The sequence below is a fragment of the Pleurodeles waltl genome, chromosome 10, assembly GCF_031143425.1.
Source record: "Pleurodeles waltl isolate 20211129_DDA chromosome 10, aPleWal1.hap1.20221129, whole genome shotgun sequence".
Taxonomy (NCBI): Eukaryota; Metazoa; Chordata; class Amphibia; order Caudata; family Salamandridae; genus Pleurodeles; species Pleurodeles waltl.
In genome coordinates this window covers 317,040,223-317,065,571 of record NC_090449.1, presented here as the reverse complement: position 1 = coordinate 317,065,571, position 25,349 = coordinate 317,040,223, and the positions used below count along the sequence as shown (strand labels likewise).

Below are 25,349 nucleotides of genomic sequence, written 5' to 3'. Positions count from 1 at the left end.
GATGCATTCCTTGATATGGTTAGGCTGCCTATATATTTTACTTTTTACAGGCAGACTGTCACCTGTATCAATGGGGTGTTCACACCAGGTGGTTTGATCAAGGGCAAGGAATACAGTTAAAGAACGGACCTAGGAGATTTTTGCAGTCATCATTTTACTGGTCAGAGAGGCAGTGAGCAAGAACTACTCACTCCACTGAGCTATCTACTGGGTTGTGGGAGAAGAGGTCAGGGAGAGGGTCACTCCTTTCTTCCTGACCTTCATCAGTATCTTGAGTGAGGTCATGTCAGTCTTGTCATTGTAAGGTTTAAAGCGATTCACATGAAGCACTCTGTGGGAACTTCTGGGAGTGCCTTGTTCAAGCAAGTAGGTGACCTCACCTTTTTTCTCCACAATAGTGTGAGGACCACTCCACTTATCTTGGAGTGCCTTGGGAGCTACAGGATCCAGCACCCACACTTTCTGTCCCGGATGGTAAACAGTCAGCATAGCCTTTTGGTCATGCCACTGCTTTTGCAGTTCTTGGCAGGCCTCAAGGTTTTTAGATGCCCTCTTTATTTACTCATCCAGTCTGGATCTTAGGCCTAGTACATAATCTACAATGTCCTGTTTGTGGGGTTTGAGAGGTACCTCCCAACCTTCCCTCACAAGGACAAGTGGACCCCTATCAGGATGTCCAAACAAAAGATCAATGGGACTATAGCACACTCCCTTCTGTGGAACGTCCCTGTAGTCGAAGAGGAGTCAAGGAAATAGGACATCCCATCTCCTCCTGTGTTTTTCTGAGAGTCCCATGATCATCTCTTTGAGGGTTTTGTTGAATCTCTCAATAAACCCATTTGTTTGTGGATGATAAGGAGTGGTGAATTTATATGCCACACCACACTCCTTCCACATGGCTTTAAGGTATGCCGCCATGAAGTTGGAACTTCTGTCTGACACCACCTCCTTAGGAAAACCCACCCTGGAAAAGATTCCCAGGAGGGCTTTGGCTACTGCAGGAGCTGTAGTGGTACTAAGGGGAATTGCTTCTGGGTACCTGATGGAATGACCCACCACCACCAGTATAAACCTGTTCCCAGGTGCAGTGGGAGGGTCCAAGGGGCCAACAATGTCTACCCCTACCCTCTCAAAGGATACCCCAACCACTGGTAGTGGAATTAGGATGGCCTTTGAGTGTCACCTGTCTTGCCACTTGCTTGACAGGTAACACAGGAGCGACAAAACTCCTTTGTATCCTCAGACATGTGAGGCCAGTGAAAGTGAGGGACAAGTTCATCCCAAGTCTTGCTTTGTCCCAAATGACCTGTGCAAAGGTTAATAAAAACTCCCTAAACTTTTGAGGAATGACCAACCTCCTGGTGGCTCCAGGTTTGGGGTCCCTTGCCTCAGAATAAAGGAAGTTTTTGTCCTGGTAGACCCTATGGGTCCTACTGACAAACTGTGGTTCCTGCGCTGCAGCTTGCTGCCTCAGAGCTTCTAGAGTAGGACAGGACTTTTGTTCTAGGCTAAGTTCCTCCCTGGTGGGTCCTCCTGCACGTAGGAGCTCTTCTGTATCAGTTCTTGGCTCCTCTTTTGTAGGTTTCAACCAGGGGGCAGGTTTCTCTCCCTCAGGAGCGGGATCCTCATCAGAAGCCTGAACAAGGGGTAACTTTTTACCCTGCTTGCCTCTCTTTTTGGGAGTTTCCTGGGCCATTTTTTCCAGACTCCAGTGCTCCCTGCTCTCCCCGTTTCTTGGCCTGTGTTCTGGTTAAAGCAAAGATGTGCCCAGGGATACTCAACATTGCTGCATGGGCTTCCAACTCCACTTCAGTCCAGGCTGAAGTCTCCAAATCATTACCTAACAGACATTCTACAGGTAGGTCAATGGATATCACAATTTTCTTTGGGCCAATAGCCCCCCCAGCTAAGGGCAACAAGTGCTGTTTTGAGCATCAATAACTTAGTAAGTGTGACCAAGTAGGTGTTGTTCAGGTGACACTCGTTTTTCAGTCACCATTGTGACACTGGCACCTGTGTCCCTGTAGGCCTCGGCCTCCACACCATTGGTAAGCCTGCAGTGCTCTGGCTAGGAGCCTGGAGGAGCAATTCTAGGAATAGAGATTTGTTGGGATTTCTCCCTGTCTTCAGATTCCTAGAAGCACACATCTCTCTCTCAATTCCTGAAAGGTGAGGCCCTCATACTGAAAGTCTGGGGCCTGAGCTATGTTTTCTACTGAATACATTTTCCCTAGAGTAGTGTGGGTGTACCTACCTACTCTAAGTAACAAGGCTTTCTAAAGGTTTAGAGAAAGGGATATGCCAGAACCCCAACTTACCTAACCTAGAAGCCTAGTGATCCTAACTACCAAATGTAGTGTAACCAATAGACTAGTGGTAGACTTTACTATCGAAAGTTACCAGTGACAGAGTGGTAAGGGAATTACAAGTGTATTATCACACCACTGCACCACCAATGTATGAAGCTGGCCTGGTGTGTGTTGGACACCTATGATGTTTGCACCTTATACCAGGTCCACTGCCCACTCTTCTGTGGAAGAAAATCCAGGTCGATGGAGGAAGATGAAGGTCAGCTGTAGAGACAGCCCAGGAGCTGCAAAGGAGTCCCTGAAGTCATGCAGAAGCCAATCACCAGGTCGCAGATGTGTCAGTGGTCATGAAGACCACCAACAAGCCTTGGCAAGTGCAAATCTGTACCGAAGAGGATTTGCAGAACTGAAGAAGACTAGCAACATCCAGGGGACTCGACCCTTGGAGGGGAGTCCAGGCTGACCCTCAGCAGTCAGGAGAGTCAGCAGAAGCAATCCTAACCTCCACAGGCAACCCACTGGCAGCAGTGAGGCCCGATCAGCATGCCTGGAGAGGAGACTCACATTGCTGGAGCAGCAGGTAGGAGACTGTCCTTGCAAGGATGAAGTACTGGAGGTCGGCTACTTGGAGCCTGAAGATCCCTTGGAGCAGGAGTCAATAAACCTTGGTTTTGCAAGAGTCACTGTGCACAGGGATTCTGTCCTGCAGGGAGAGGCAAGGGCTCACCATATTCCAGGTCAGACAGAAGGCATAGAGGACCAAGAGGACTACTCTGAACCACCACCTGTGTTTGATGATCCATGCAGTTCCAATGGAGAGCAGATCCCAGCAGCTAGACATTGTTGCCTTAGGTGCCTGAGGCGCAGGCAAGCGACTCCTTCACTCCAAGGGAGATTCCTTCTTGCTTCTTTGGTGTAGTTGAAGTCTAGCCAACCCCAGAGGATGCACAGCATGGAAATTTTACAACTGTTGGAAGGAGCTGGAGAAACAATTTGCAAGGCAAGGTCATCTCGGGAGTTGCAGGCTTCTTTGGGTCCTGTGAAGTCCAGCAGCTGTTCCTGTGGTCAGGAGCAGAAAAGGTCGACGAAGAGGAACCCTGGCAGAGTCTTACATGTTGAATCTGGTGGCCCACCCGCAAGGGAGTCCCTAAATAGCCTTAACAGGGGGCTTGGTCACTCTCCAGGGTGATCACCTATCAGAGGGGGTCACTGACTTCAGATACCTGTCCTGGGCCTCTGCACATCTTTTTTCTAATATGGCAGAATCAAATGCCATCTGGAAGAGCTCTGGATACCACTCCTGGGGTAGTGATGGACAGGGGAGTGGTCACTCCCCTTTCCCTTGTGTAGTTTCACACTAGAGCAGGGGCCTGGGGGGTCCCTCGACTGGTGCAAACTGGATTATGCAATGAAGACACCAAATGTGCCCTTCAAAGCAAGCCAGTTACATGGGGAGGCTACCCCTCCCCAGCCTTGTAACACCTATTTCCAAGGGAAAGGGTGTTGCATCCCCTCTCTGACAGGAAATCCTTTGTTCAGCTCTCCCCTGATTGAGCTGGTCAAGCAGCAGGAGGGCAGAAACCTGTCTGAGGGGATGCAGCAGCATGGGCTGCTCCAAAACCCTGGAAGACTGGTAGGAGCAATACTGGGGGGTCCTTAAAGGAGCCCCCCGAGTGCATAGAATCTTGCCACCAATACTGGCATTTGTATTGGGGTATGATTCCGACATGTTTGATACCAAACATACCTAGAATCTAAGTTACCAATTTGTAGCTGGATCATGGGTAGTGAAAGGACCTGTGGCCAGTACATGGGTAAAAATGTCTTCCCGCACTAATGAAGCCCAGTGCATTTGAAGTGGAGTTTGTCGGGCACCTCTGCTCTTGCAGGGGTGTCCTGACACACAGGAATCTTCACTGTGCCCTTGGGGCTGAAAGGGACTACCATAGGAGTGACTTACAGTGACCTGGAGTAGTAATCAGTAGTGAAAGGGTGCATGCAACTTTTCACACAGGCTGCAAATGGCAGGCCTGCAGACACAGTTTGTATGGGCTCCCATAAGTGGCATAATACATGCTGCAGCCCATGGGGGACCACTAGTGAACCAATACCCTGGGTATCTAAGTACCAAATACTATGGACTTACAGGGGTGTACAGGTATGCCAATTGTGGGGTGCAAAGTGTACTGAGGCAATCAAATGTAGAGGAGAGAGCACAGTCACTAGAGTCTTGGTTATCAGGATCCCATTAAAAACAGTCTAAGCACACTGATAACACGCAAAAAGTGAGGGTAACCATGTCAAAAAGAGGGACTTTCTGACAGATTACACTGCCACCTTCTCTCATTGGCTGATTTTAGGGGAGGCAGGAGACCCTATCTATTCACAGAGTGAGATGGGGTCAGTGGGAGTCACTGACCCCACCCCACTCTGTGGTGATATGTCAGTGATAGACACTCTGCCCTGGGCACTTCAGGGCTTAAAACTGAAGTGCCACAGCCCAAGGCTATCAAGAATGCTCTCCCTAGTCACGGAGAGGAGGGCCTCAAGGTGCTTTGCCAGGCGGATGTCACCCACTCCCACAGGAGCTGTGACATCTGGCAACGTTCAGCTCATGCAGCCAGGAGCCTGCACATTCCTAGCTCCTGGCTAGTTGACCCGAAAAAGAAGACCTCTGTTAGACTGACCTTTGCTAATCCTGACAGACTCTCTTCTTGTCTGGAAAAATGTGGCGGGCATAGCTACTCCGCCTGTTAGGAAGGGCTGTGGTTGCTACAAGATATAGGAGTCCCTTGTAGGCAGTATAATTTAAGACTGCTTGGTGTGGGCGAAGCATAAACCCAGGATTTAAACCTCAACACAATGATTGGTGTTGGCTTAAATAGTAAGAATTAATTTCTACCCAAACAAACACTTTTTAACAACATTAGGATATTGAAAAACTGGGGAAAGCAACATAACATTCTAACCTATACCTTGCAGTCTGAATGCAGCTCTTTGATGACAGGTCATAGTTGATTGTGCTGTATTATGATTGTAACTTGTGAACTGCAAGTAACAAAAGGATCTCTGTGGAAAAAGCAGTAGCCCACTGAGCGATGTGCATAAAATACAATTCTGTGAGTTGCACGGTACAGATTCTTTGCAGCAGGCATTTTAACCCTCTGCACTACTTAATGATGTCAAAACTGCCACTTTGTACGCTTATAAAATACATTATTAACATTGTGCACAATGTGGCTTTAGCCTGTACTTTACACGTGTACATCTGTTTGGTGCTATTACCTTTGAAACAAAGTTACTATGCTGTGACAATGCAGTGTCTTCTTCCTGGCGTATGCTAATTGTCCGCCTAATAAACCCCTTTTAAGGATTTACCACCGAGTATTCAGTATCTTCAATCTATATTTGTTCTGTTTTTCACTTTTTATTTCCATCCTAATTGGACTGACTGTGAAAGACTATGGTTTTAGGGAGCCCCATTTTATGTATTACTCTGTGGCCCATACCTTTCTTGTGTCTACTAGGACGGTTATTTCCGGCTTCCCACTCCAAACCACTCATTGCATTAACTGACATAACTCACTATCCAGTTCCAGCCATTCCAAGATGGCCGACAATGTTTTTAGTCCATTGTTTGTTTTGACTACCACCTACGAGGCTATTGGAGTAATGCTCGTTCTAGTCTATTATATCTCTGTTCACAAAGATGGCCGCCGTAATTTTGCTTGAGTCCTTCTTTTATTTCTGAGACCTGTTCCTGGAGTGTAGTCCTTCTACAGTTTTGACCACCCTCTCCCATTTTTGCCGGGAAAACTTCTCTTTAAAAGACTCGCACCGAGTCGGGAAGTTGTCTTTTCGGGAGAGCACGTCAGGGTAGGTTCCCCTGCAGACTGCCGTCATCCACAAAGTAAGTGACCTCGCGTTTGTGTGTTTATCGCTTTTTTCGGTTAATTATTTACTCTGGGGACGTATATTGAGCTCAACTAATGACATCTCTAAAAGTAATAACAGACTTAGGTCGGGGTAATCCCTTAATATACTATGGATAACCACGCTTTGCCAGTGTGTTTTTGCCTTTGTAAATCACCACGCGGACTATTACACTCTGCTACAGTACTCACCAAGCCTTTTTAGAAATATTTTCTGTTGTAAAACTGTTTTATTCCTCCCAGTTTTCCTTCAACTAATGTCATAAATGCTAGTGACGAGTCTGTGTATGAATTTCCAAGTGACATGGACTAATAATGTGCTTGATGTTCATAATCAATTTAACCAACCGACCTCTAGTAGTGAATGTGACTGTTTTGGTTCTGATTGATTACACTGCATTCATGGTGTCTGCTTTACCACTTTATTAGTAGTGACCGCTTTCGGCATGCTACTTCCCAAGGGGCCCCCCATGTACCAAGGGATGGTAAGCATATTGTCTTATTATGTTTTTACACAACTGGTTACTACACACTGTTGTGTCACGGGTGTCCTTCCTTATTTTTCAGTGTGTTTTGATCAAAATGATTTGTTTGTATTTTTCTAGGGCGACCATTAGAGGTTTCTGACAATTAGTGAACTTCAATGTAAGTGACTATATGATTTGTTTGCAAAAACAATAAGTGATGGACGGAATGCTGAACATTGTCAAACATTCACCCCCAGTCACAGATCTGGGTTTAATCCATCGTTTTTTTGCTGCCCATGCCATTCCAGTTTGGACCCAGCCATATGCAAATCAGTCTTGACCCTGTTCCCCATGGAAACAGTCCAGCCCGAACTGCTAGGCCAGGTCTTCCCTGGACTGGAAACAAGCATCCTGGGACCGGTTTCGGGGTTTCACCCCTCATCAGCCAGGCTAGCTTGAATCCAGTGGCATGGGAAGCACGGGACCCACGTCTGGGCATACCCTTCCCACTTAGGGCGAAAAATGCAAAAACAATAAGTGATGGACGGAATGCTGAACATTGTCAAACATTCACCCCCAGTCACAGATCTGGGTTTAATCCATCGTTTTTTTGCTGCCCATGCCATTCCAGTTTGGACCCAGCCATATGCAAATCAGTCTTGACCCTGTTCCCCATGGAAACAGTCCAGCCCGAACTGCTAGGCCAGGTCTTCCCTGGACTGGAAACAAGCATCCTGGGACCGGTTTCGGGGTTTCACCCCTCATCAGCCAGGCTAGCTTGAATCCAGTGGCATGGGAAGCACGGGACCCACGTCTGGGCATACCCTTCCCACTTAGGGCGAAAAATGCAAAAACAATAAGTGATGGACGGAATGCTGAACATTGTCAAACATTCACCCCCAGTCACAGATCTGGGTTTAATCCATCGTTTTTTTGCTGCCCATGCCATTCCAGTTTGGACCCAGCCATATGCAAATCAGTCTTGACCCTGTTCCCCATGGAAACAGTCCAGCCCGAACTGCTAGGCCAGGTCTTCGCTGGACTGGAAACAAGCATCCTGGGACCGGTTTCGGGGTTTCACCCCTCATCAGCCAGGCTAGCTTGAATCCAGTGGCATGGGAAGCACGGGACCAACGTCTGGGCATACCCTTCCCACTTAGGGCGAAAAATGCAAAAACAATAAGTGATGGACGGAATGCTGAACATTGTCAAACATTCACCCCCAGTCACAGATCTGGGTTTAATCCATCGTTTTTTTGCTGCCCATGCCATTCCAGTTTGGACCCAGCCATATGCAAATCAGTCTTGACCCTGTTCCCCATGGAAACAGTCCAGCCCGAACTGCTAGGCCAGGTCTTCCCTGGACTGGAAACAAGCATCCTGGGACCGGTTTCGGGGTTTCACCCCTCATCAGCCAGCCTAGCTTGAATCCAGTGGCATGGGAAGCACGGGACCCACGTCTGGGCATACCCTTCCCACTTAGGGCGAAAAATGCAAAAACAATAAGTGATGGACGGAATGCTGAACATTGTCAAACATTCACCCCCAGTCACAGATCTGGGTTTAATCCATCGTTTTTTTGCTGCCCATGCCATTCCAGTTTGGACCCAGCCATATGCAAATCAGTCTTGACCCTGTTCCCCATGGAAACAGTCCAGCCCGAACTGCTAGGCCAGGTCTTCCCTGGACTGGAAACAAGCATCCTGGGACCGGTTTCGGGGTTTCACCCCTCATCAGCCAGGCTAGCTTGAATCCAGTGGCATGGGAAGCACGGGACCCACGTCTGGGCATATCCTTCCCACTTAGGGCGAAAAATGCAAAAACAATAAGTGATGGACGGAATGCTGAACATTGTCAAACATTCACCCCCAGTCACAGATCTGGGTTTAATCCATCGTTTTTTTGCTGCCCATGCCATTCCAGTTTGGACCCAGCCATATGCAAATCAGTCTTGACCCTGTTCCCCATGGAAACAGTCCAGCCCGAACTGCTAGGCCAGGTCTTCCCTGGACTGGAAACAAGCATCCTGGGACCGGTTTCGGGGTTTCACCCCTCATCAGCCAGGCTAGCTTGAATCCAGTGGCATGGGAAGCACGGGACCCACGTCTGGGCATACCCTTCCCACTTAGGGCGAAAAATGCAAAAACAATAAGTGATGGACGGAATGCTGAACATTGTCAAACATTCACCCCCAGTCACAGATCTGGGTTTAATCCATCGTTTTTTTGCTGCCCATGCCATTCCAGTTTGGACCCAGCCATATGCAAATCAGTCTTGACCCTGTTACCCATGGAAACAGTCCAGCCCGAACTGCTAGGCCAGGTCTTCCCTGGACTGGAAACAAGCATCCTGGGACCGGTTTCGGGGTTTCACCCCTCATCAGCCAGGCTAGCTTGAATCCAGTGGCATGGGAAGCACGGGACCCACGTCTGGGCATACCCTTCCCACTTAGGGCGAAAAATGCAAAAACAATAAGTGATGGACGGATTGCTGAACATTGTCAAACATTCACCCCCAGTCACAGATCTGGGTTTAATCCATCGTTTTTTTGCTGCCCATGCCATTCCAGTTTGGACCCAGCCATATGCAAATCAGTCTTGACCCTGTTCCCCATGGAAACAGTCCAGCCCGAACTGCTAGGCCAGGTCTTCCCTGGACTGGAAACAAGCATCCTGGGACCGGTTTCGGGGTTTCATCCCTCATCAGCCAGGCTAGCTTGAATCCAGTGGCATGGGAAGCACGGGACCCACGTCTGGGCATACCCTTCCCACTTAGGGCGAAAAATGCAAAAACAATAAGTGATGGACGGAATGCTGAACATTGTCAAACATTCACCCCCAGTCACAGATCTGGGTTTAATCCATCGTTTTTTTGCTGCCCATGCCATTCCAGTTTGGACCCAGCCATATGCAAATCAGTCTTGACCCTGTTCCCCATGGAAACAGTCCAGCCCGAACTGCTAGGCCAGGTCTTCCCTGGACTGGAAACAAGCATCCTGGGACCGGGCTGGACTGTTCCCATGAGGAACAGGGTCAAGACTGATTTGCATATGGCTGGGTCCAAACTGGGGTGGCATGGTGAGCAAAAGAACGATGGATTAAACCCAGATCTGTGACTGGGGGTGAGTGTTTGCATTGTCAGCACTCCGTCCATCATCCTTTTGTGTTGTTAAAGTTGCCCTAAGTGGGAAGGGTATGCCCAGACGTGGGTCCCTTGCTCACTGTGCCACTGGAATCAAGCTAGCCTGGCTGATGAGGGGTGAAACCCCGAAACCGGTCCCAGGATGCTTGTTTCCGGTCCAGGGAGGACCTGGCCTGGCAGTTCGGGCTGGACTGTTCCCATGAGGAACAGGGTCAAGACTGATTTGCATATGGCTGGGTCCAAACTGGGGTGGCATGGTGAGCAAAAGAACGATGGATTAAACCCAGATCTGTGACTGGGGATGAGTGTTTGCATTGTCAGCACTCCGTCCATCATCCTTTTGTGTTGTTAAAGTTGCCCTAAGTGGGAAGGGTATGCCCAGACGTGGGTCCCTTGCTCACTGTGCCACTGGAATCAAGCTAGCCTGGCTGATGAGGGGTGAAACCCCGAAACCGGTCCCAGGATGCTTGTTTCCGGTCCAGGGAGGACCTGGCCTGGCAGTTCGGGCTGGACTGTTCCCATGAGGAACAGGGTCAAGACTGATTTGCATATGGCTGGGTCCAAACTGGGGTGGCATGGTGAGCAAAAGAACGATGGATTAAACCCAGATCTGTGACTGGGGGTGAGTGTTTGCATTGTCAGCACTCCGTCCATCATCCTTTTGTGTTGTTAAAGTTGCCCTAAGTGGGAAGGGTATGCCCAGACGTGGGTCCCTTGCTCACTGTGCCACTGGAATCAAGCTAGCCTGGCTGATGAGGGGTGAAACCCCGAAACCGGTCCCAGGATGCTTGTTTCCGGTCCAGGGAGGACCTGGCCTGGCAGTTCGGGCTGGACTGTTCCCATGAGGAACAGGGTCAAGACTGATTTGCATATGGCTGGGTCCAAACTGGGGTGGCATGGTGAGCAAAAGAACGATGGATTAAACCCAGATCTGTGACTGGGGGTGAGTGTTTGCATTGTCAGCACTCCGTCCATCATCCTTTTGTGTTGTTAAAGTTGCCCTAAGTGGGAAGGGTATGCCCAGACGTGGGTCCCTTGCTCACTGTGCCACTGGAATCAAGCTAGCCTGGCTGATGAGGGGTGAAACCCCGAAACCGGTCCCAGGATGCTTGTTTCCGGTCCAGGGAGGACCTGGCCTGGCAGTTCGGGCTGGACTGTTCCCATGAGGAACAGGGTCAAGACTGATTTGCATATGGCTGGGTCCAAACTGGGGTGGCATGGTGAGCAAAAGAACGATGGATTAAACCCAGATCTGTGACTGGGGGTGAGTGTTTGCATTGTCAGCACTCCGTCCATCATCCTTTTGTGTTGTTAAAGTTGCCCTAAGTGGGAAGGGTATGCCCAGACGTGGGTCCCTTGCTCACTGTGCCACTGGAATCAAGCTAGCCTGGCTGATGAGGGGTGAAACCCCGAAACCGGTCCCAGGATGCTTGTTTCCGGTCCAGGGAGGACCTGGCAGTTCGGGCTGGACTGTTCCCATGAGGAACAGGGTCAAGACTGATTTGCATATGGCTGGGTCCAAACTGGGGTGGCATGGTGAGCAAAAGAACGATGGATTAAACCCAGATCTGTGACTGGGGGTGAGTGTTTGCATTGTCAGCACTCCGTCCATCATCCTTTTGTGTTGTTAAAGTTGCCCTAAGTGGGAAGGGTATGCCCAGACGTGGGTCCCTTGCTCACTGTGCCACTGGAATCAAGCTAGCCTGGCTGATGAGGGGTGAAACCCCGAAACCGGTCCCAGGATGCTTGTTTCCGGTCCAGGGAGGACCTGGCCTGGCAGTTCGGGCTGGACTGTTCCCATGAGGAACAGGGTCAAGACTGATTTGCATATGGCTGGGTCCAAACTGGGGTGGCATGGTGAGCAAAAGAACGATGGATTAAACCCAGATCTGTGACTGGGGGTGAGTGTTTGCATTGTCAGCACTCCGTCCATCATCCTTTTGTGTTGTTAAAGTTGCCCTAAGTGGGAAGGGTATGCCCAGACGTGGGTCCCTTGCTCACTGTGCCACTGGAATCAAGCTAGCCTGGCTGATGAGGGGTGAAACCCCGAAACCGGTCCCAGGATGCTTGTTTCCGGTCCAGGGAGGACCTGGCCTGGCAGTTCGGGCTGGACTGTTCCCATGAGGAACAGGGTCAAGACTGATTTGCATATGGCTGGGTCCAAACTGGGGTGGCATGGTGAGCAAAAGAACGATGGATTAAACCCAGATCTGTGACTGGGGGTGAGTGTTTGCATTGTCAGCACTCCGTCCATCATCCTTTTGTGTTGTTAAAGTTGCCCTAAGTGGGAAGGGTATGCCCAGACGTGGGTCCCTTGCTCACTGTGCCACTGGAATCAAGCTAGCCTGGCTGATGAGGGGTGAAACCCCGAAACCGGTCCCAGGATGCTTGTTTCCGGTCCAGGGAGGACCTGGCCTGGCAGTTCGGGCTGGACTGTTCCCATGAGGAACAGGGTCAAGACTGATTTGCATATGGCTGGGTCCAAACTGGGGTGGCATGGTGAGCAAAAGAACGATGGATTAAACCCAGATCTGTGACTGGGGGTGAGTGTTTGCATTGTCAGCACTCCGTCCATCATCCTTTTGTGTTGTTAAAGTTGCCCTAAGTGGGAAGGGTATGCCCAGACGTGGGTCCCTTGCTCACTGTGCCACTGGAATCAAGCTAGCCTGGCTGATGAGGGGTGAAACCCCGAAACCGGTCCCAGGATGCTTGTTTCCAGTCCAGGGAGGACCTGGCCTGGCAGTTCGGGCTGGACTGTTCCCATGAGGAACAGGGTCAAGACTGATTTGCATATGGCTGGGTCCAAACTGGGGTGGCATGGTGAGCAAAAGAACGATGGATTAAACCCAGATCTGTGACTGGGGGTGAGTGTTTGCATTGTCAGCACTCCGTCCATCATCCTTTTGTGTTGTTAAAGTTGCCCTAAGTGGGAAGGGTATGCCCAGACGTGGGTCCCTTGCTCACTGTGCCACTGGAATCAAGCTAGCCTGGCTGATGAGGGGTGAAACCCCGAAACCGGTCCCAGGATGCTTGTTTCTGGTCCAGGGAGGACCTGGCCTGGCAGTTCGGGCTGGACTGTTCCCATGAGGAACAGGGTCAAGACTGATTTGCATATGGCTGGGTCCAAACTGGGGTGGCATGGTGAGCAAAAGAACGATGGATTAAACCCAGATCTGTGACTGGGGGTGAGTGTTTGCATTGTCAGCACTCCGTCCATCATCCTTTTGTGTTGTTATATGATTTGTTTGACATTTTTGCAAACTTTTGGTAATATAGATAGGAGAAGTCTTATTATGTATTGGTCCTGAAGAAGCGTCATAGGATCCTGTTAGACCACTGTACACGAAACATGTTGACCATGTCCTAGGAGCCCGACGATAATCTCCTTAAGCTCCAGCACCATGCAGAAAGTGGTTGAGCATTATTCCTCATTTTACACTTTCCTTCTGTTTTTAATCTTGGTCCCGGTCTTATTCCACTGATTAATTAAATTGACTCACTCCTATTAAGACTGGAAACCAATTTTAGCTTTCACTCTCCTGCCAGGATTAGCGCCTGACCGCAACACCAGGTCTTGCAGTGTCCGCTACCACGGCTGCTACCTAAAAGATCTCCGGCAAAGAGCCCCCTTACGGGGAGCCGGTCAGACATTGCAGCGCCGGTCTGACGAGGAGCTACCCGATGATGAAGCATGACATCCTCTTGGATGTGTGAGGGCTCTTGCTCCTGAACTTTAATGTTCCCCTAGTGATTATATATTTCCATTTGGAACAGTGTACACCTTTTTTGTATGTTCAGTTAATTGGGAGACCGTACACTGGACCAACTAATCTCCCAGTCCCTCCCTTAGTTGATACTTTAGTACAGCGTGTTCGCTGTGGGACTCATAAACTAACGCGGAACCCTCCGCACTAGTGTTAAGAAGATCATGGATACTTTCCAAGGTTTTAGCTTCGATGACGACGTGGTAGCAGCAATTCTGCAAACACCGTCCATCCTGAGCCTAGATGGATCAGCACCCTCAGGCAGTTTAAAAGAGGATTGGGACAAATTGTCCACCCTGAAACACGATTTGATTAAGACCATCATGCACGGAACCATAATGACTGAATACCTAAGAGCCAATATCGCCCCTAATGGCCTATTAGTTTCCAATATGCCCAGGATCTTTCTTCAAGACTTAGCATTTAGAAAAGACTGGGCCCAGATTGCTTGGAAGTGTTCCAGGGACTGGCTAGTCCTGATCATCAATACTTCCAAGCGTCTAGCAGATTCTATCGCTATTCAAATCAATCTCCTTGAAGGCACCATAAAAACCACTGTGACCCTGGCTGCCTTCAAGAGCTGCTTAGCGGTGATTAATGTGGAATTAAATGAAACCAAAGAATTCTTGACTAACCAGAAAATTTCTAAACTCCAAAAGGATATCACTAGATCCAGTAGGGAAAAGATAAATCCTTATGTTCAAGATGATTTTGACACACAATCACGCTCTTCTGATGAGTCACAGTCCTACCCCAGAAAGCCCCGCAACAACAGCAACAGTTCGTCCTCAGATGGATGGAGTACAGATGAGAGCACTCTCTCTCAACCCTTTTATAATTATCCTCAGTTCCCTGGCAGCCACCAAATGCCTTGGCAACCACCCTATCCATTCTATCAACCCCGCCCCATGATGCCATTCATGCCTTTTTTAGGCCAAGGCTGGGGCAGAGGGAGAGGCAGAAGAAGAGGCAGAGGCAAACATGTGCAATGGTCCAGAGAAGAACCACAAATGGTCACCTTGAGCCAGGGCAAGCACTAGCCCCCGAAAACTTAGTAGTAAACCTTTCCACAAGAACTCTCACGGACATGGAGATAACAGCACTTAATCGAGGTTTAGGGTTTGTCCCTACTCCATCTGAGGATCTTTTTCGACTTAATTGCGAACTGTCACAATTTTTTCGCAAAATCCGACTGCAATTCTATTTTGACGACCGCCCAGTGAATAACACACCGGGGGACTCTGGGCTTAGACCCAAATCCACATTTGTCCCCCCTCTGTCGGCTGTCCCCTGCGAAGTTCAAACATTTGAAAAAGCTGTTCTTGCGGATCTCACATCTATACGCCCGCAACGTCCTTTCATCAACATCTCGACTATTGAGAAGAAGGCTCTCGAGGGATTGTCTAACGATAATTCCGTCGTTATAAAACAAGCTGACAAGGGAGGCGCTATTGTTCTAATGAACACTGACGACTATCGCAAGGAATGCCTACGCTTGCTAGGGGATGAGACCTACTACGCCTTGATTCCGCGTGACCCCACCCCAAAACTTCAAACTCAGATAAGGGTTATGATCTCGGAGGCATCCAACAATGAATGGATGACCCCTAAAGAAGCTTCTTTCCTAGATGCAACCAATCCGGTAACTCCCTATTTTTATTGCTTACCTAAAATCCACAAAGGTACACAATTCCCTCCCGGGCGACCAATTGTGTCTGGGATTGGTTCGATCCTCGAGCCCTTATCGATCTTTTGCGATCACTTTCTACAACCACTTGTAAAGGGCTCCTCCACTTATTTACAGGACACTAAAGACGTATTAAATCTGATTGAGACTATTAATAGCACAGGAGATGTCCAAGCACTAATTACTATGGACGTGGAGGCTCTCTATACTAATATACCCCAAGATGCAACTCTACAGGTAGTGGAATCTCTACTACATCACAATAATGACAATTTGACATCACCCATTGCATTTATCATGCAATGTGCCACATTAGCAATGAAAGAAAATTTATTTCGCTTTGAAGATCAATTTTATCATCAAATTAGAGGTACTAGCATGGGAAGTACATTTGCTCCCAGCTTGGCATGCCTCTATATGTATAACTTTGAAAAATAATTCATTTTACCAGCTTCTAATCCTTTCACCGATAACATAAAATTGTGGCGTCGGTACATTGACGACATCTTGGTTGTATGGCAAGGCCCTTTGGCTACAGATAGTTCACTGACTGAGTGGGTAAACACACTAAACACATATTTGAAATTCACTTCTACCGAGTCGGGAAGTTGTCTTTTTGGGAGAGCACGTCAGGGTAGGTTCCCCTGCAGACTGCCGTCATCCACAAAGTAAGTGACCTCGCGTTTGTGTGTTTATCGCTTTTTTCGGTTACTTATTTACTCTGGGGACGTATATTGAGCTCAACTAATGACATCTTTCAAAGTATTAACAGACTTAGGTCGGGGTAATCCCTTAATATTCTATGGATAACCACGCTTTGCCAGTGTGTTTTTGCCTTTGTAAATCACCACGCAGACTATTACACTCTGCTACAGTACTCACCAAGCCTTTTTAGAAATATTTTCTGTTGTAAAACAGTTTTATTCCTCCCAGTTTTCCTTCAACAAATGTCATAAATGCTAGTGACGAGTCTGTGTATGAATTTGTAAGTGACATGGACTAATAATGTGCTTGATGTTCATAATCAATTTAACCAACGGACCTCTAGTAGTGAATGTGACTGTTTTGGTTCTGATTGATTACACTGCATTCATGGTGTCTGCTTTACCACTTTATTAGTAGTGACCGCTTTCGGCATGCTACTTCCCAAGGGGCCCCCCATGTACCAAGGGATGGTAAGCATATTGTCTTATTATGTTTTTACACAACTGGTTACTACACACTGTTGTATCACGGGTGTGCTTCCTTATTTTTCCGTGTGTTTTGATCAAAATGATTTGTTTGTATTTTTCTAGGGCGACCATTAGAGGTTTCTGACAATTAGTGAACTTCAATGTAAGTGACTATATGATTTGTTTGACATTTTTGCAAACTTTCGGTAATATAGACAGGAGAAGTCTTATTATGTATTGGTCCTGAAGAAGCGTCATAGGATCTTGTTAGACCACTGTACGCGAAACATGTTGACCATGTCCTAGGAGCCCGACGATAATCTCCTTAAGCTCCAGCACCATGCAGAAAGTGGTTGAGCATTATTCCTCATTTTACACTTTCCTTCTGTTTTTAATCTTGGTCCCGGTCTTATTCCATTGATTAATTAAATTGACTCGCTCCTATTAAGACTGGGAACCAATTTTAGCTTTCACTCTCCTGCCAGGATTAGCGCCTGACTGCAACACCAGGTCTTGCAGTGTCCGCTACCACGGCTGCTACCTAAAAGATCTCCGGCAAAGAGCCCCCTTACGGGGAGCCCGTCAGACATTGCAGCACCGGTCTGACGAGGAGCTACCCGATGATGAAGCATGACATCCACTCGGATGTGTGAGGGCTCTTGCTCCTGGACTTTAATGTTCCCCTGGTGATTATATTTTTCCATTTGGAACAGTGTACACCTTTTTTGTATGCTAACTAGGCCTCAGTTAGGCCTCAACACCATCTTGCTCAAAATGGATGTTTCCCCTGCACATTCATTGCCTGTTGTTTTTGCAGGGCACATTCGAGACAAGGCATATTTGTGTATTTCCATCAGTGTTGTTTATGCTGTTCTCAAAGAAAACTTTCTAACATGGCTTCCGTGATATTGCAAACCACACAAGCTCCCTTCTGCATTCTCATTTTACTGCATTCATTCACAATAGTTCACTGCTGATTTGTAACTAGTTTGCCCTGCCATCTCTTGACGATGTTTGCATAAAGGGACTGAATTCATGGTTATGTAGTTGGATAGAGCTTAGATGGTAAGGCAATTTAACGTTAAAAAGAACCGTGCTCTCATTTGTTAAAATTATAGCTCTTTTGCTCACATTAGGATGATTTTGCAGTTTTAGTTATGATTTATAAGAAGATTTCCTATAAAAACCCTCAAATTTGGAGGTGAACCGGAACTTTCCTGAGACTTTTCTGATGCTACTGGGGACGCTGTCATACTTCTTATTGATTTTGCTGCTCATTTGGCACTTCAATTTCTTCTAATTTCGGTCACTTCTGTATTGCCAAAGCTCGCTTATTGAGTCTGCCCTTACTTAATTCACTGTATTTTTTATACGCTGTGTGGTCCTTTGTCTCTGTACACATTGCCTAATGAAATTGAGGTTTAGCACTGTCTTGACCAATCCACCTGTGGGCCCACTACTAAGGAGCCTTTTGGGGTGTAGGAATTTAGGAGTTCCCCATCCCCATGCAAGCTACAACCAAAAATATGAGATACACATTAAACTGTATGAAAAAGGGAAGGGGAGATCTCAATCCAATTTTCTGATATTCATCTACATATCTTCACTACACTATTTGATAGTAAAATTGCCCTTAAGTTCTTTATCACAATTAGGAAAATAACACTCAACCCATGCCTTCTATCCCAATTGGCTGTTACACTATCTGCACATTTTTCTCTCCCCCCAACTCTCTCGAATCCCTTCGTTACTTAATAGCTCCTTGGGGACTCAACTGGACATAGCAATGCTAGCAGAGAACTCAGTAGTCAAAATCATAACTTAGATCAATATTACTCTCACTGTGACACAGACCTGAGTCCTGTCAACTACTCTATTGGCAGCCCCCCCCCACTAGTAATCATTGCTCAAATATACTGCCTCCCTCTGCCCACCTGCCTCCTGGTCCAGTCAGGCTACACCACAACAACAGCACTCATGAGAGCTATGACAACCAGCCTGCTACAGAAATACAGGCCCTTGCTACTGACCAAAGCAAAAATCTCTACCTGCACCCCAAAATGAACATCAGACTAAAAGCAGATCATCCTCATGAGATGCTGTAAAACTTCGAAAAGGCACTCTCTCACACACACACACAAACACACACAAAAATACACACACATACGCACTTGCATCATCCATTCGGTTATTGTATTCCTGACCCTCCTTACAATTCACTCGACATACCTGCTATTTATCATTCCAACATGCATACCACCTCAAACACCTCTGAAAATGTCAATACACACTCACCCTCAAACACACTCCTCAACGTGAATTCTGAGAGATTTCAGATTCCAGAAATTATCACTTCAGTGATCAGTTTTGCCCAAACAACTTCAGAAGAATGACCTTTTCTTTATTTAGTGATTCACACTGCCTGTGTTGTATGTAGGGCAACAATTTGCAAGTAGCAGCTTAGCACCGTGTCCACTGCCAGGTAATACACCCTCCTTCTGCTTTATCTCTTACCACAGGGTTGGGCTTAAGGTGGAGTGGTTCCTCTTTGGAGTCCTAAACTCTTCAGGAAAGTCACCTCCGGGGCAGGATCCTCCTCATATACCCTATGGCTCCAGAGGTCCCCCTCTTTTGTCAAGCATGTATGCTAAACCCACCCTCGCTCTCACCATTATTGACTGGTTTGTGATTAATGATGTAATGTAAGTGTTGTGAGGTTTTATGTTGTCTTGTTCTGCTTTGCAGGTGGAGTAACAGAGTGATCCAAAGGACTTTGGTGCAAAAAGCATCCACAAAAAAGAGCCCATAGTGGCTTCATGCCAATAGCCCAGGATTTCTTATGGCAGGGCTCTGGAATAAAACTGACTAGGGCAGTAGTAAGCTGGTGCAATTGGGGGCTCGCCTGGTAACACTCCGCCTCTGCGTGTGAGTTCTTTTCCTGGACAGTGGGGTCCAGATATGAGGTGAACCGTCAAAGGATTATCACCAGATGTTGTGTATTTTTGTCCTCGTTGGCTAATCAGGCAGGCAGCCAGCTCAGGTCATATCATCATTGGCTGCCCTTGGAGATCAGTAAGTTAATCTAATACTGTACCGAAACAACTTGCAACATAACTTTCTCCAGACAAAGTGGTGTGGTCTCAGTCATTCACTTGTGGACTTTTCCTTTGCATACATTTGTTCAGTGTAATTAAGTGTGTGTTCCTGGCTATGGATATCCATACTAGCAGCGCTCACTCAATACATTAAAGCTGACTCCCTGAACTGCAGCTGGTCAGGGATTTTGTAAGGCCACATCTGTATCTATTTGCATCCATAATTACTACCTTTATGCTTTTACACTCATGGACAGCTGTATTTGTCAGTGCTTCATATAGTTATTTAAAGTTATCCTCCCACAAGAATACAATGCTCTCCACCTCGACAAAGCTGAGACAACTGTAGGTTGCCATTATGTACAAGGAGACCTTTAAATGCAAAATGGATCAACTCAAATAACTTATCTTACTTCCATTGTCTTACTGTGGAATGTAAAAAAAACAACATCTAAACCTCTGAGTCTAAATTTCTTACATCGCCCGACTGACATCAAAAATAATTTACTGAGGATTTTCTTGATTACAGCACTAATGAACTCATATTCGTTTGTGGTTAGATTTTCGTGGATGATTTCAGTAGGGGATGTGGAAAAGACAACCACACACTCCCCTTCAAATCCTTCCTATCTTACTACAACTTACATCAACATTGCACCTCTCTCCCACACAATACTGGGTCTATCCAGGACCTGACTTCCATAAAGGCAGACCTTATACAAACTTTCAACCCTCTCCACTTGGTTTGGTTAAACCACGTCCTCATTCCTTTCAGAAATATACCTCAACACACTGTAGGAAATTGGGTTATTGGTTAAGGTGCGTGAAATCCTACACCAGCTGCATCCATAATTCTCTTCAAGGTGAAATACAACAACCCCCAAATTAACCTGTGCTTAACCTGCTGGTAGCTTTGCACAAAATAAGTCAGGCTTAACTTAGACGCAATGTGTAAAGCATTTATGCAACACACAAACAGTAATAAAGCAAAAACTTAGCACAAGAAAAATCCCATACCAGCTTAGAAAAATTGAGTGAAATTCAATATATTTTTACACCAAAACAACAAAAATCCAATCAATAGGACCAGAGATATACAATTTTAAAGATGTTAGGTGAAAATAGTGCTCAAAACACAAAGCACCAACTGTGGTTATCTGGTCAGGCTGGACCAGGATACATTCCCAAGTTCAGGCTGACTGTGATGGTGTGCAGTCCAGTACAAGGACCAAGTTAGTCCCACTGAGAAAAGTATCTTAAATCCTAGTTGCAGAGCGATGTGAAGTCCTGTGTAGTGGAAGTGTCACGTAGCAGCGATACCGATGAGCTGCCTGGACTGCAATGTGGACTTGACGTGAAGCTGTGCCACAATGTGTTGGCTCTGATGAGGAGCTGTGAGAGCCACAGCAAGGATTTATCACACAGTGGCGTTTCTGATGATCTGTGAGGGCTGCTATATGGGCATGCATTCGGTCTGCATTGCACTGTGTTGGTTCCTATGAGGTGCCACAAAGATCTGTGTTGGGTTTGTATTACGCCACATCGGTTCTGGGAGAGACCACAGCAGGGCTGTCAGAGCATCTTTAGCCCTACTTCTAAGGGTCTAAAACAGAAAAGGCACCACTTGGGGATTAAGAATCATGGCAGGCAGAGTCCAGGTGCAGGGGCCAAGATGGTTGGAGCCTTCTCTGTCCCTGAGGTTCTGATCAAGAGGCCAGTCAACTAGCCTTTGGGGTCACTCTGGTGGTTCTTGGTTCAAGATACAGGTCCAGTTCTTCTCACTCAGGCAGAGGGCAGCAGCAAAGGTAGCAGGGCAGCAGAGTAGCAGAGCAGTCATTCATGCAGCAGAGAAGCACAGTAGTCTGTCTTCTTAGACACAGGTACAGAAGTGCACTGAAGATTTGTGTCTGAGGGTCCACTATTTATAGCTGGTGCCTTTTTGAAGACGGAACTCTTCTGAAATCCTGTGAGGTGTCTGAAATTTCCTGCCTCCCGACCCTGGCCCTAGTTTGTCTTGCAGCACAAAAGAATAGTAGGAACCCCTTTGTGAGTGTGCTGAGGAAGAGTCCTTGTGATGTGCAAGTGTGGTAGGTGACAGCTCTACCCCTCTATGAAGTCAGATGTGACCCATTCTGCCAATACCCACACTAAAATTGTGTAGTTCTCTAGGAGGAATACACAAAGGTCAACTGCCAACTATACCTAGTCATGTGACCCGGCAACATTTGCAGGCACCAAATGGTTAGGACAAGAAAATGCCAACTTTTTAAAAGTGGAATTTTCAGAATTGGGATTTAAAATCTGACTTTACCATTAAAGAGGGTTTTAAGTTATAATTCTTCAGGCACCAAACATTGCTTTTCTACCTGTTCCCAATCAATGGTTATCACTTAATAAATGTAATAAGGTAACCCAATGTTATCCTATGGGATAGGTAGGCCTTGCGGTTGTGAAAAAATAAGAAATCATTTAAGGGTGTTTTCACTACCAGGACATGTAAAACTTAAAAATATATGTTCAGCTTTTTAAATACAAAGGATCCTGCCCTGTGGGCTGTTTACGGCCTAACCTAGGGATGACTTATATGTATTAAAAGGGAAGGTTTGGACCTGGCCAAAGGTTTATTTAGCAGGTCGAAACAACAGATTAATACTGCCAATAGACTGCAATGGCATACCTGAGTCATGTTTAAAAAAGCTACTAAGTGGATGGCACAATAAGGGCTGCAGGCCCATTAGTGTGTTATGAAGAACAAAGGCCCCTAAGCAGTTATATAATGAATTATACACTGGTGACACAAATAATACCCAGGTGTTGTTTTATCAACTGTTTAAAATTAATGCGTTTATTAGTATAGTTCAAGTAATTATGTAGGGGTAACTAGCCCCATGGGGCACACAAATACAGGTATCAAACAAACAGGCACTAGTGAATGAGGCAAAAATTCTGAAAAAAATCTAAGTTTCAAATATATACAACATGGCAGCCCTGCATCCGTAAATAATTGTTTACATTCAAAAGGGTCAGAGTGTCTTAATCAACAACATTTCTATCCATCTAAATTTATGGGATCATCATCAGGACAAAATAATGTATGCCTTGGAAAGGATGTACATAAATCAAATAAGAGAGCCAAGGGAGTGGATCTTCCATGTGTCAGACCAAAATCAGTTACAAGGGCCCTGTGGCCCTGGGCCAGGACTCACCAGAGCACCCCAATAGATTTTATGCTCATACGAGCGTGCGTCCCCACAATATCAATTCAAGGGAAACTGTCATGAACAAATCCAGTGTGAAAAATCCTAATCACGATATGGGCTGGCCAGAAACGAATCCTCCATGTGAGGAGAATTAAAACATAAACAATCACCAATGAAACCAAACTAGTCAATTTCCAAAGTTATTAAGCCAGCCCAGTATCAGCTAATGAACCAGAGGCACATTGCCTACGGGAATCAAGATGAATTCCAATAGTAGCATTTAATTTACAGGCCCTGAATACCTGTAGTACTACTTTACTAGGAACGTACCATTAAATTAAATGGCCAATTGGGTGTAAACCAATTTTACCATGTTTAAGGGAAAGAGCAAAAGTGCTTTAGCCCATGTTAGCAGTGGTAAACTACGCAGAGACCTATGGTCAACAAAAATTAATTCAGCAAACCGGGAGGAGTGAAGGCAAACTTTTGGGGATCACCCTGCAGAGAGGGCCAAGTCCAACACACACCCTCTCTATGCTAAACTAAAAACTGTAAACATAAAATCAAGAGAAAATCCCATATGGAATATTTTAATGATTCATTCACAGCTCCTTGTGTTTCAAGGTCTCTCTGTATTTACTAAGGGCCTGATTTATATTTCGTCCACTGAAATCGAAATCAGGCCCTAAGCAATGACTTAAACACAAAGGGAATCTCCCTTCTATAATATGCAGGTAATACCAAGTTATACATTGAGATTGAATGCTAAACGCCCTAAAAACCTTAACTGGTCCACACAGTTGTAAATTAGCAAGTAGGTTCATTCACCTCAACTGCACATAGGCTTACAGATCACACGTAACACCAACAGATCAGCCCAGGCATAGCCCCACCATGAACACCATGCCGCTCGTTCAGCCACTCTTAAAAACAGCTCTCCCAACTGACAGCTGTGGAACGCACATGCTATATATTCCATACTATTACACACTCTCAGTATTTATGCAGAAAGAGACAATAGACTAAGAAGACAAGATAATTGACTAAGAAGGCACTACATAACGGCTTCCTTTGTTACACATGAAACAAATAAAGTGACTTTGAAACTCTTGCATGCAATACAAGCAGAACAACCTAATGCACAGTCACCACAATCATTTAAACCAAGCAAACATTGACCTTCACTCAGACAAGCACAACAAATGTCCCTTCCACCACACAACACAAGCAATGACACATACATGGTGAGAACCACACAGACAACTCAGTCAATTAACCTGCACACACAAATGGATAACATGTCTAAGAACTCTTAATTACACAGTCATAACAAAGACAGTCACATCACTGTGAACACTAATTGAATATAATAAAAACAATCTAGTTATGGCACCATCCCTTGTGCAATCCCCAGACCTATATGTCTAACAATAACATTGGGTCACCATATCCTCTAAGAAACAGACACAACCCACAACACCTATAGGGGAAAACACAATCAGGAGAACCCGTCCCTTCGCTGTTAACAGAAATACCATAAAATTAGTACAACATGATTACACATAGGTCACTACGGCCCCACCACAGCAGGTTACAAGTGGTTCCACTTATGAACACCCATAGGCACATGAAATGGTATGTAGTGTTTGACTGACAAAATACCACACACAGACAGCAACATAACTATACAGATACATATTCAAATTGGTATTTTACACATTACTCCAAAAGTGAACAAAATTTCACAGAAAACACAATTGTTGAACACTTAACCCGCCATAGCGTTATGCTGTCTGTGATTCAGATTCAGAAGAAAGGGGGCTTAGCTAGCAAGTGATGGCAGTGGACATGCATAGCTGACGCTCTGTGATGCAGAGAACCCCCAACACCACTAATCCAGAAACAATGAGACCCTTGGCAATGCTCCTTGGTGCCACCAACCTTTGAGGACCCAGTGGTATCCTGAGTAGCCTGGGAACCGCTCACTTCATGGACGAACAGAGATGATGTGGGGAGCATGGTGGCTTCCAAGAAAGCGCCCAGAGCACACTGCCTCGGCATAGATCTGGACTACAGAGACAGAGAGGCACTGCCACAGTTTAAAGGTGCTTGCTCCCTTGCTGTGTTCTGGGACAAAATGTTACCTTGGTGGCGGTTGTGAGTGCCTACTGAACATTGAGAGCCCCCACTCCCTGTATGACCACCAGGGCAACCATGGAAGAGCAGCCCTTTGTGAAGTGCAAAGACTACGAATGTAGTGGCCAGAATCCTAGATGCAGTCTGGGTGGAGCGCATTCCCCTGACATAGATCCTATGTATAGGAACATAGCAGGTGCCTCTTGAGTGGAGAGATGCTAGCTCACTTGGGAATCGGCATTGGAGGCTATGAGGAGTGTAAGCAGTGACCACCAGAGTTGCAGGCCAGAGGTGGTGGCTGAAAGACTTGAAGTCACTCCTGCCTACCTGTTGGATGGAACAGAGCTGTGGCTACTGCAGCCCCAGGGATTTCACATCGTTCCCTCACGACAGTACACATTGGTACATATAGTGGAAGCACATGGCCCTCGAGGAGAGAGAGAGAA

General features: G+C 46.5%; 1 protein-coding gene across 2 annotated transcripts in view; it reads right to left on the bottom strand.

Moving 5' to 3' along the window:
- LOC138261506 (ankyrin repeat and fibronectin type-III domain-containing protein 1-like) overlaps window positions 1–25,349 on the bottom strand; it is a 1,513,685-nt gene that overhangs the window by 580,360 nt on the left and 907,976 nt on the right. The window lies entirely within an intron of this gene.